This window comes from Antechinus flavipes, chromosome 1, assembly GCF_016432865.1.
Source record: "Antechinus flavipes isolate AdamAnt ecotype Samford, QLD, Australia chromosome 1, AdamAnt_v2, whole genome shotgun sequence".
NCBI lineage: Eukaryota > Metazoa > Chordata > Mammalia > Dasyuromorphia > Dasyuridae > Antechinus > Antechinus flavipes.
Genome location: NC_067398.1, coordinates 571,497,769 through 571,510,423, shown reverse-complemented (window position 1 = coordinate 571,510,423; position 12,655 = coordinate 571,497,769).

Genomic DNA, 12,655 nt, shown 5'->3' with positions numbered 1-12,655 from the left:
CCGGCAGACAGATTTTATAACCCACCAGAAGGGCAGTGTCCAGTGTGAGCAACTCCACTATGTTTAGATAATCACCAGGTGATGTGGAGAGACCCAGAAAGTGGTGAATGAAAGGGACCAGATAGGTTAACTGCTTGGGGGAGAGGGTTTGCTTTTATCTCTACAGATGGAGAAGAAATCAGATGGGTGCCAACAAGCTGTATTCACCTTGTCCATCGCAGAGAGACAGAGCAGACCCTTGAAATGAAGGAGAAGACCCAAGAAACATCGGGTGGTTCCATCATTGACTGTGCCCACCACTGAAAGAGCATAGCAGTTATGGCGATTAAGTAATGGACATCAAAATTGTTAATGAGACTGATGCCAGACTTGAAAACTCTCAGAATTCATTGGATTCCCTGAGACATGATAAGACTGTTGCAAGACTTCAAAATCTGCAGGGATCATTGGATTCCCTAACACATAAAAATACTGCTGCAGGACTTCAAAAACTTATGGGGATCATTATTCCCTGCCATGTGATGCAATGGACAATAGATTGGTTTTGGACTATCTCTTGGCTGCTGAAGGCAATGTGTTATTGTTCTTTACATAACCTCCTTCTAGGACTTCTGCAAATCTTTTACAATACCATGTTGATTTATATTGTTTGTTATATCACTACTTGCATGCACTATTTATGTGTGTTGCACAACGTTGAACCTTCACTGGCTATTGAGAGAATCATCACTAATAGCCTGTGCTTTATTACTATGTGCTTGTGTAATACCCCCCATGCTGATGGGTTTGTGCATACCTGTTTCTAATAAGACCCTTCAGTCCAGAAACCCACTAACAATATTTGGCTTGACTCCCCACTTCCCTTTGGTGTTTTTTATCTCTCTTCTTGAGAAGTCAGGGGGGTTACAATCACCTCCTTTTCGGTGTTTTCACCTCCTTTCCTGAGAAGTCAGGGAGGGTGTGATCACCTCCTTTTTGGGATTCTCACCTCTCTGAGAAGTAAGGGATAGCGTGACCACCTGTGTTCTAAAACAAAAGAAAGAGGGAGAAGTAGAGGGCTGAATCTCTGAATAGATGTACTCGAATCAGACAACAGAGCACTTAAGGCTAATTGCCTATTTGCTATGAGACAATGACTCTAATAGCATGTGTTTGGATAAATGGCTCTTCTCACAGTTGATGCTGCTCCAATGTTTATTGTTAAGATAATCATAGGTAAGGATTATAGGGCTGAGGGACAGAGGCCAGACTCACTTCGTGGCTGGACAAGGAGGAGGGAGACTGGTAGCTCTAGACTCAAGAATCCTGGATTTTGCTTGCCTGCTTTTTTTATTTCTCCCCCTAAAGACCAAGGATTTTGATTTATCCTGACTCTGGCTGACCCTGAAGCCTCTAGGGAGTTAACCTGGACTTCACACATCTACTATGTACCACATATTGTGCTAAGCACAATACTGAATACCAAGATGAAAAAAGAAAATTCCATCCTATTGTAGAGATGAAGAAGTTATGTAATTTGTTCAAGTTTACAAAAGTATAAAGTCCCACTAAGTGCTTTGCATGTAAGGCCCTCTGGCTTTGGAGTCATAAGTCCCACTATACAATGTGCCTCTGAGAAGATAAGAAACAACAAGGAATCTGCAACAGTCAGTAGTATGAACATTTGGCTGTGAGCATAAATCTGGAGAGATGTGTATACTATAATACATTTCAAACTGTGTAATACTTTAGCTTGATCTAATGTTTTCTCCATGAAAAATGTCCCTATGGGTGGAAATGACTTAAAAGTCTGCTTCATTTGGTCAGATTATGTTCAAATGGTCTATACTAACATTTGAGGGTGGTTGTCCTAATTTGTCCTTCTTGATTTATACCATCTCTCCCTTTCAATACATTTCACCACATTTGTTTGTGGGCATGCAGTCATGTTTCACAGGTTTAAGGAAATTGTATTCTTCCCTCATCAGAACAAAATAAATAAGACATTTTTTTTATAATGTATGTCTTATGAAGCACCTGGGGACACTCTACTTCATGTACAAATTCCCAGAAAAGTTATTAGAGATTTGGTGAGCTAAGTACCCTTTCAAAATCATAGCTCAGGAACTCATACCAATGAGTTTACTTTTGCCAGTCAGTTAATTTAATTTGATTTGATATATATTTAATCAAGAAATATAATAAATAATATGATAAAAATAAAACTCAAACCTATGTATGCTTGTGATATATTTAACTAGCAGGGGATAACATATGCATACATGGCTAGGGAACATGCATTGGAGAAAGTTACTTGGAAAAAGTATGGAAAGGGAACATGGATAAAAGGGTACTTGTCAAGGAGTGTTGTGGCTTTAGTTCATATGCAGAGGATTACACACACACACACACACAATCACACACAGAGAGAGTGAATAGATGGGGGCAATGAAACGCAGGCATTTGGGACCTTTTGATGTCTTCTGCTATGGTTTGCTGAATGAATGAATACACGAAAAAAAACATTTATTGAGTACTTACTATATCCTGGGCTGTCCTCATTGCCTCTGCTGAATGCCTTTAATTTTCTCAGTCACCAAGCTACTCTTTGCTGCTATCTTCAGGACTTTTGTTCTTTAGCTTTATCCAAGGTTTCCAAGATAAGAAGGCAGAATATCATTGTTATACTGTCAAGTTTAAGAATTTAAGCACCTTATTAAGGGCAACCAGAAAAAAACCTAATTACACACCCCTAGGCTAAGATTAAAGGTCTTCTTTTGGCTTCCCACATCTTGTTCGGATTTAGCATTTATAATTCTAAAGCAAAACAAAACAACACCCCCTCAAAACAATAGGCAAAGAAAGTCTTCATAAATCTGTTTAAACGATGCTAAGTATTATTTTTCCCTAAACATGCACACACACAAACACACACACACACACACACACACACACACACACACACATATAAAAATCGTATGAAGGCTGGGGGCAAAAAAACTCATCTGACTCCTTGATTTGCACTGAAATGGAAATTGAGTAAGAGTAAAAGTTAAGTGAAAAGAGGGATTGTCACAACCACATTACCATGCCACATTTTCCTGGTCCACATCCATTATTATGATTATTATATTTATTTTTATATTTTTTTTGGTCTCTCAAACCCTCTCTTTAGTTTTGTATTCAGCCTAATGGAAAAACTACTCTTAACCTGTTGATAATGACAAGACATCCTTGGACAATGACAACTGTGAACCCTATAGTAGATTTAGAGAGTGACAGCGTATGGGGTCAAGACTAATTGTGAGACATGTGTAAAAAATGTTTGTGGCAGTTTGTAGTGACAAGAAACCAGAAATTGAGTGTCTATCCATCAATTGGAGAATGGCTGAATAAATTATGGTATATGAATATTGTGGAATGTTATTGTTCTATAAGAAACGATCAGCAGGATGATTTCAGAGAGGCCTGGGGAGATTTATGTGAACTTATGCAAAGTGAAATGAGCAGAACCAGAAGATTTTACATGGCAACAACAAGATTACAGGACAATCAATTCTGATGGGCATCCCTCTCATCAACAATGAGATGATTCAAGCCAGTTCTAATTGTTCAGTGATGAAGAGAGCCATCTACACCTAGAAAGAGTGGACCATTACATAGCATTCTCACTCTTTCTATTGTTGTTTGCTTGCATTTTGTTTTCTTTCCCGGTTTTTTGTTTTCTTACTTCTTGACCTGATTGTTTTTTGTGCAGCAAGATCACTCTATAAATATGTATGCATATATTGGATTTAACATATATTTTAACGTAAAATATGTTGGACTACCTGCCATGTAGGGGAGGGTCAAGATCAAGGGGGAAGGAGTTAATTTGGAAAAGAAGGCTTTGTAAGGGTCAATGTTGAAAAATCACCTATGCATATGTTTTGTAAATAAAAAGATTTAATTAATACATACAATAAAATAAAATATTATGAGATATCAAAAAGAAAATATCACAATGCCATCAAAAAAGTCATAGGATTATAGGATGTCAGGGTGGAATGGCACCATGGAAACCATCTAATCCAATCTGAACCAAAAAAAAAAAGTCCTTCTTCCATATACAGAGTTAGTTGTCATTCAAACTTTGCTTGAAAAATTTCATTGAGGGAGAATTTACTATTTTCTGAATAAACTTATCCCATTTTAGAGTTAATCTAAGAGTTAGGAAATGTTTTTGTTTTTCCTTTACATTAAGTTTAAATTTTCTTCTTTGAAACTTTTTTTTAAGAAATGACTGCTGAAAAAAAAAACAAGAAAACTTATACCCTTCTTCCATATCATAATCATTCAAATAATTGAAGATATCTATCATGTTATTCTCATATATATCTTCTCTAGAATAAAAATTCCCAGTTTTATCAATCAATTCTAATATGGTTTAAAATTACGAGCTGTTGTCATCCTTGTTGTTCTCATAGAAGTGATCTCTAATTTACCAGTATTCTTCCTCTCAATAGACAGTATTCACAATTGAACATATTACAAAAGAAATCTGAGGAAAGCAGAATACTAGTGAGACTATTAACTACCTACTTATAAACAATATATTTTTATTAATATAGGCTTGAGCTAATTGTATTAGTTCTCTCAGTTGCCACAGCATACAGTTAATTCTTATTGATCTTGAAATCAGAGGCATAATTTGGAATTCTGGCTTCTGGAGGAAATTCAGAGTTGGAGTAGGAGAAGGAGGCACATAATATTAGATTATCAATATTGTCATTAATTGTGCATATCCCAAGTGTAAATCAACAGACTTTTATTTGTCAATAGACATGTATTAAGTTCTTACATGATATCATAGAGAGAATATTGTATTCAAATAAAGAAGACCATAGTTCAAATCTTGCCTCATATATTTCCTTGTGTGACTATAAACAAATTGCTTTACCCTTCTCAGCTTCAGGTTGTTTATCTTAAAAATGGGTATAATTTTGCTGTGAAGATCAAATTAGAGTACATATATAAAAGACACTGAACATCTCAGAGCCTGATTTAGATATTAGCATGTAAATGTCATTAGTCATATTGTCATTATTCAGTGAATTGGCGGACATGATCCACCAGCTAATTAATACATTTTATTTATTTTTTTAAATTGTTGTTTTATTTTCTCAAGGTATATGTAAAAGCAATTATTAGCATCCTTTAAAAATTTTTTTTTGATGTCCAATTGTCTCTGATCCTCCATTCATTTTTGCCTCAATGAGAATGCAAGCAATTTGATGTAGTTTATATGTATGTAGTCAAACAAAATATATTTTCATATTAATAATGTTGTGAAAGAAAACACAGACCTCTCACCAAAAGAAAAACACAAAAAGTTTTGAAAGTGTGGTTCAATCTGTACTCAGATTCCATTATTTCTTTTTCTAGAGATGGGTAGCATCTTTTATCATGAGTCTTAGATCATAGTATAATCTATTTAATCTCATTTAATCTCAACTGTGTAGTTCTATAAGTGATGGAAAACAAGTCCAGGAGGGGACATGAAGAGAAATATAGCAATCAGAGCCTTATAAAATAGTGGTCTCTACTATGGATAATTTGTGCTTTTAAGCTTTTCTATTCTTTATATCAATATCTTTTCTCCCCATAATATTTTCCCCATAATAGATGTCTATACCCAATAGCTTCTTTTCCCAAATAGTGCAATAATCATAAAGAGATGGTGTGTTCTTCATTGTTGATACCTTCACACTTAAAGTGTATTCTCATGCATACCAATGATTTGTCAAAAAACTCAGGTCATCCTATCCCAAATGAAGTTCTCCTTGAATTTTAGTGAAACCATTGATATATAGTACTACTTGATTCCTCTCCCTTTTTATCTATCATTTGTATTTTAAATGAAGTATACCCTTCTAGAACTATATGCTAAGCATGGAATTTTAACTTCACAAATTCTCACTAATATCTCTGAAATTAAAATTGCTTCCTTACATTTGCATTTCTCATTCTTCATGATTATTAGTTATACTTTATACATTTGCATATAAATTTTTAGTGCTAGCTCCTAATTTGTCTTTTCTGTGAATTTCTGAACATCTCTATGGATATTTTCTTCCTATATTGTAGCTACTCTCTGTAGAGGAGCTAGCCGTATTTTACAACAGGCTATAGTAACTTTATGAATATGTTCACATTTTTTTTCTCTCTTCTTCTTCCTTTTCATGTTCAGAAGAACTTGATAATTGAATGGACTGGAGGAACTGTTGGAATCCTTACTAACTGCTAACTAATTAGAGTTGATCTAATCTTACAAGAAGATGTTTTGGCCAGAACCTGAAACAAGGTACTAAGTAGAACTAATCAATACAAGGCTTGTGTTCACACCTTTACTCATTGGAGTCCACAAGTATGCTAGCTTCACAAAGTACACTTTCTAACTTCAAGGGAGTCCACACCTCCCTTAAAACTCATTGGGCCAGAGAGCACTATGGGAGAAAACCCATAATCCCATTCTCTCAGAAGAGGCAGATAAAAGGCCAGCGATGAGGGATCTATGGCAGAATACATTTTTTCCTCTTGGCTGGCTGATCGCGCTGGACTCGAGAGGAACGACTCTGGTGCAGAGAACACTTTGACGGATTTCAGTGGAGCTACGCCAGAAGCCCTCTCTCCGCGGCAAGTTGGTGGCTGGGCTCCCCAGAAGGAGATAAGAGAGACCTTCCATCTCTGTCTTGGTTGGAGGCAGAAGAAAGCAGAGGCAGAGGCTGAAGGACAGAACCTTTGGATTTGGAGACATCCGAAGGGCTCCAAGCCTCTAAACCGGCTGCGCTTTGAGAAGAACAAATTCCAACATTTGAACTCTAACAAGGAACCATCCAGAGTTTAATTTATGAAGGAGTCATGACCTGTTAGCGTACAAGTAAAAATAGAAATTTTGAGCTACATGTCTTTATGGAGAATTCTTAATTAATGTCTATGAGTTGTTAAGCAATATGAATTATAAATGGACTAATCATGTGTAAGCAATTTAAATTTCAACTTACAAAGACGTTTTGCAAGTCAGGCTTGAAAATTACATAGGTTCATATTATGAGGGCTTTAAATAAGCCCTCAAAGTATTAAATTTTTTCAGAAGCAGTAGGATTACTCAAGATTGAGTAGAAAGGACATTGAGTAAAATGGGAAATATTTTATTATACATATTTGTATGTGTAACAATCCTGTAACATTCCTGTTATTGTTTATAGGATAATAGGGTCCATGAATATTGAGGTGAACAATATAAATTTTGTAGAAGCAAAGGTTTTTTTAATTAGCCTATTTTAAAAAAGTAGTTGTGGTTTGCATGAAATATTAATATTTATGAATTTGTTTTCTAACTTATGAACAAAGAGTTAGGTGTAAGAATCTGAGGGATGGAAAAATTTGACCTTTTTACTATTGAAGGAAAAGTGTGCTCCCCATGTGACTACAGAGAGGACAATTCAATATCCTGCTGTGTTGGAACAGGGAAAATCAAATTTTTTTCTGAGCTGGCCTCAAGCTCAAGTATTCTCTTTTGTATTTTAAGATGAGTGAAAGGAAAGTAAATGGAAACAGTAAAAATGTATGCCTTTTAAAGACTTGGCGGGGAAAAGGACATCTCTTCATTACTTTTTAAGATTGACAAAGTGACAGAAATAATCTTCCCTCCACCAAACTTTTTTAAAGGTAGTATTTTTGTTTCTGACTTGTAGCAGTATTTTTAATTGCCATCTGACATTTTAAAGTTAATTTTGAGATATCGTTGCCTTTGAAAATTAAGTTTGAAGCACAGATATTGATATTATGAAGTGAGCACCACTGTTTCAGTTTCAATTTCCTTTTTGTTATCTTGACTATGTGAAGACCATTTTTTCAAACTTTCATAAAATGTTATTATTTTTTAAACTTATATGCAGGTTTTATTTGGATTTTGATTTGAGATTGACATTAAACTCAAATAATACATGTTCATTCAATATCAGATCAGATAATTATAAATTTCTTTGAAATGGAAAGGATAACTATTTTATATATATGAGCTTGTTTAGGCACTCACAAATATATATATATATATGTATGTATATATATATATATATATATATATATATATATATATTATATATATATATATCTGTGTATGTATATGCCACTGTGCAGAATCTCATATCTTTTAATTTCATCTATTTTCAGTTTCTCTCGTTAGTAAGATCCCATCTATACACATCACTGTGAAATAATTCTTGGGTACAACCTTTAGTACAATGCCTGACAATATTAAATGCTTACTCACAGCTTGATGGCTGAGGAATTCTAGCCATCTACTGATGTCTAGATTAATAAATATCCTTTCAAGTTATAAATTCTTTCTTCCTCTTAAAGATGATACAGATAAAGTTAAGTTTTCCCATTAATACCTAACATCTTATTTTCATAGTGAATTTCAAAGCCAAAAGCACAGTCCAATGATTTCTACTTATTTACATTTCACTTTTAAAATCCAAATGAAAGATGGCCAGGTTTAGGCTTCCATTATGGAAATTTGAAAGTTTTGTTCTATAGTTCCAAAACTCTCCTAATTTTAACCTTCCCTCAACTCTTTTTAAATTCAATATATTTGGAGACCTCTGTAAAGAAACTACATGTTATATTTATTTTAAAAATGTATTTTCTTTTGATATTGACAGGTTGAAATGAACATTTACCCAAAAAAAGTTTTTACCCTTAAAAGAGAAAGAAAAAATGGATTCATTCATTAAAATAACCCAGATTAGGATTATATTATAATTGGCTGTCCTGATATGAAGAAATAACTGAAACGGAAATATCCTTATAGAATATAAGAAAACAATAGCATATTCATCTAAAGTCTTAGAGAGTTATATAGTCTCCATTGTTGTAGAAGTAAAGCTGCTACTTGGGAAAAGATGACTATGTCATTAACCATGTTGACACACAGATTATAGCTTGGGGTAATAATTTAGCATGTTACTCAATCAACAGATATTTATTGAATAAACATTATGGGATAGATGCTGGAAAAACAAATAAGAAAAAGTCTGACATGTTTCTGATTTTAATGGTGACCTTCTTCTTGGGGCAATATAGTTTGTTCATAGATAATTAATAGTGGATAAATACAAAATAAATACCAATTGAATTCTTAAATTAAGGAGAACTAAGATCTGAGGAAAGGAAGAATATCCTCTGGAAAGAAGCAGCATACAAGGCTTGAGGTGGGTTAGTGGTTCTAAAGTCTCTAAATAGTGTCATCAGTTACATATTCACATATTTGCAAATAGTGAAGTTATTTATTTTAATCAAAATGTGTAATTTGATTGTCTTTGCATCATCTATTTCTGACATAATTGTAGTTAAGATTTGGAGAAAATTGAGCTAAAAATAATGAAAGTCAAGAAGTCATTCTCTTCCTAGACTCTGTCCTTCAAGTGTATTGTCTTAAGGGTTTTTTGTCATTCTTTCATTTTTAGACATGTTTATAATAAAATTAACTTCTTTTGAAACAATAAATGGGAAGTTGTAGGCCAGCTAGGTTCAGAAAAAACTTTCACCTCCTAGACATGGGGACTTGGGAGTCTGAATCTGGGAAGACTGAGGAAACCTTAACTGACAAAGATGATAGCTGTGGTTCTGATAGCCAGACCTGAAAAAGAAGGAACCAACACATACTTGGTGAAGTTGAAGCAGTGGGGCAGGATAGTGAAGTCCTTGGTTTTGGATTACAAATCAGAGAGGAAAACTGAAGTGAAGCCAGAGGCACTGTTTCTCACTACAGAATTAAAAGTGATCATACTGATAAGTTATTATGTTAAAAAAAAAAAAAAAACAAGCAGACAAAGGAGAAAGAACCCAACCATAGAAAGTTACTATGGGGATAGGAAGACCAGGGTTCATCTTCAAAGGAAATCATTGAGGTAAACAAAAAATTCTCTCTACCCTAAAGAATAAGATTTGATAGTTACCTGCCCAGAAATAATTTTTAAAACTCTAAAAAGACTGTAAAAATCAAATGAGAGCTATTTTAAAAAGAAACTTAAAAAATAAAGATAAATAAAATAAAAGATTGTGAAAATTAAGTCATCAACAAGAAAAAAAGATCCAATGTCTCAAAGTAGAAAACTACTATTTGAAAATAAGAATTGGACAAGAAAAAGCCAGTAAAGTTATGAGACCAAGAAATAACCAAAAAGCAAATATAAAAATGAAAAAAAGAAGAGAATTAGAAATTAGAAGGAAGGAATTAGAGATGAATTAGAAAAAAAATAAATGAGAGTGGAGGGCTGTTGGTTCTGAAAACTTTCTCTCACATCAAGAGTGGTTTAAAGAGAGAACAACATCCCCTGCCCCCCACCCTGTGTGTACACATATAGAAGGATATAGCACCCTCCAAAATCTATTAAAAATTTGGAGAGAGGGAATAGGATAAAGTGGGGTAGAAAAGGAAATTAGATTAAAGGGGGCAGGATAAGTTGTTTAGATTAATGGGAAAGAGATAATAAAGGAGGTGAAAGGTGAGGGAAAGACATAAGGGAGGGATCCACAAAAGATAGGTAAAGTAATAACAAGGCAAGTGAGGAAGTAGAACTAAAGGGACAGGAAATAAGAGATATATGTATATAAACACAATAACAATGATCGAGGGTAAAGTTTATTAGAAGAAATATAGTTATAGTAACCATTGATCTCAAACTCAAATTTCAAGATTCAATGAAGAAGAAATTTACATTGTATTTCAGCTACATTAGTATTGTTTTAGATGTATGTTTGTATGCGTTTATGTACCTATATGTGTGTGTTTATGTAGATATATGATGTATATATGTATATACAGAGAGAGAGAGAGAGAGAAAGAGAGACAGAAAAAGAGAGAGAGAGAGAGATGTGTGTGTATGGCTATATGTACAGATATTTATGTATGTATATGTATATAGATAGATAGATATCTAGATAAATAGAAGAAGTAAGAAAACCTACAAGGAAGTTAAGAAAAGATGTACAATCATGGATGTGATGTTTTATCATATATACCTTCTTGAAATGGAAATTTATTGTTACATATTTTGAATCTTCTCTAATGTTCTGTCAGACACATGACAATGGTTTTTCCTTTCTTCTATTTTGTTTTGTCATATTTTGCATTTAAGTTTTAAATAAATAAATACTTTAAAAATAAATGCAATTTATGGCTTAAAAGGGGGAGTACAGGTAAGTGGTATAGTAGTAAAAAAAAAGCATCTGGAATCAGGAGGATCTGTTGTTAAATTCAGCCTCAGATACTTGATATTTATTAACTGTGTGATCTTGGGCAAGTTATAAAAACAAACAAAGCAACAACAACAAAAGACATATGAGGAACAGCTATCTGCACTTAATTTAATTTAATTTAAAGGATATTAATGGGTCACAACTCTCAGGGTAGACAGCTAATTCAAAGATTAGAGTATTACATCTGAAATCAGGAAGACTAGATATCAAATCCTGCCTTAGATATCTTAGTGGCTTTACTAATTCTGGGCAAATCATGTAAGTATTTTCTGGATCTATTTCTTTGCCTGTAAAATTAGAATGCTACTTCTGAGTGTTATTAGGATGATAAAATGAAACAATATTTGTAAAACATATTGCAAACCATGAGGCTTTGCATTATCATTATAATAGTTATTATTAGAATTATTTTGATATCATTATCATTCTCATCCTCATCCTTATCATTTTTATCATTAATTACCATTAGCATTATTTTTTTTTCTTATCTGCAAAATACTTCTTGGTCAACTCATTATGATTCCTTTTGTGTCAACACATGGTTATTATTTATCAACAAGGATAATGTAACCCACCTAAATGCCTTACATTTATATTTAGTTCTTGCTTTTATTTCCTGTACATTTCCTATACTTCATACAGATCGATATTATCCTACTAACACAGAGCCCAGCCTTCCTATTGCCTTAGTAAGAAATCTGAGAAACTTGGGTCACTCTACTTTATGGAGGGGAATAAATTTTTGAGTCAGTGCAAATAGTGTTAGCTTGGTCCTCAAATGAAATATATAATTTCCCACCATGCCCATTCTGAAAACTGTTTTAGCTTAGTCAATTTTGTCAGTCTTTCATGCTTTACTGGAAAAAAAGAGGTGCCACCAAGATGGCGGAGAAGTCGCATGCAACTTTCTAAGCTCCTCTCATACATTCACAACCAACTATTAAATTCAGCCTAAAAAATAGCATTTGACTGGTAAAATTCACTAAGATTAGAAGTACAATTTACCAGTGGAAGATAATCTGGAAGATTGCCAGGAAAGATTTGTCCTGAGGAGTCAAGAACAGACCAGCACAGAAAGGGAGAGACTAGAGTCCGCAGCAGACCTGAGGCAAGGGGTGGGGGCAGGGAAGGAGGGGTGGAAGAGTGGCCTCTGTGCTTAGAAAAGTTATAGAGATGACTCTGCCATAGGCTGACTGTTCTGCTTTGATTACAAAGTAGCAGACCAGCAGAGAAATTAAAGCCAAAGATAGAGGATATTCTAAAAATGCTAGAACCTACCAAGATATGGCTATGCCCACCCAGAACCAGAAGTGACCCAGCACAGACCACAGCACAGTTGTGCAGCTGCATTCTGCAGCACAGGCCTGGG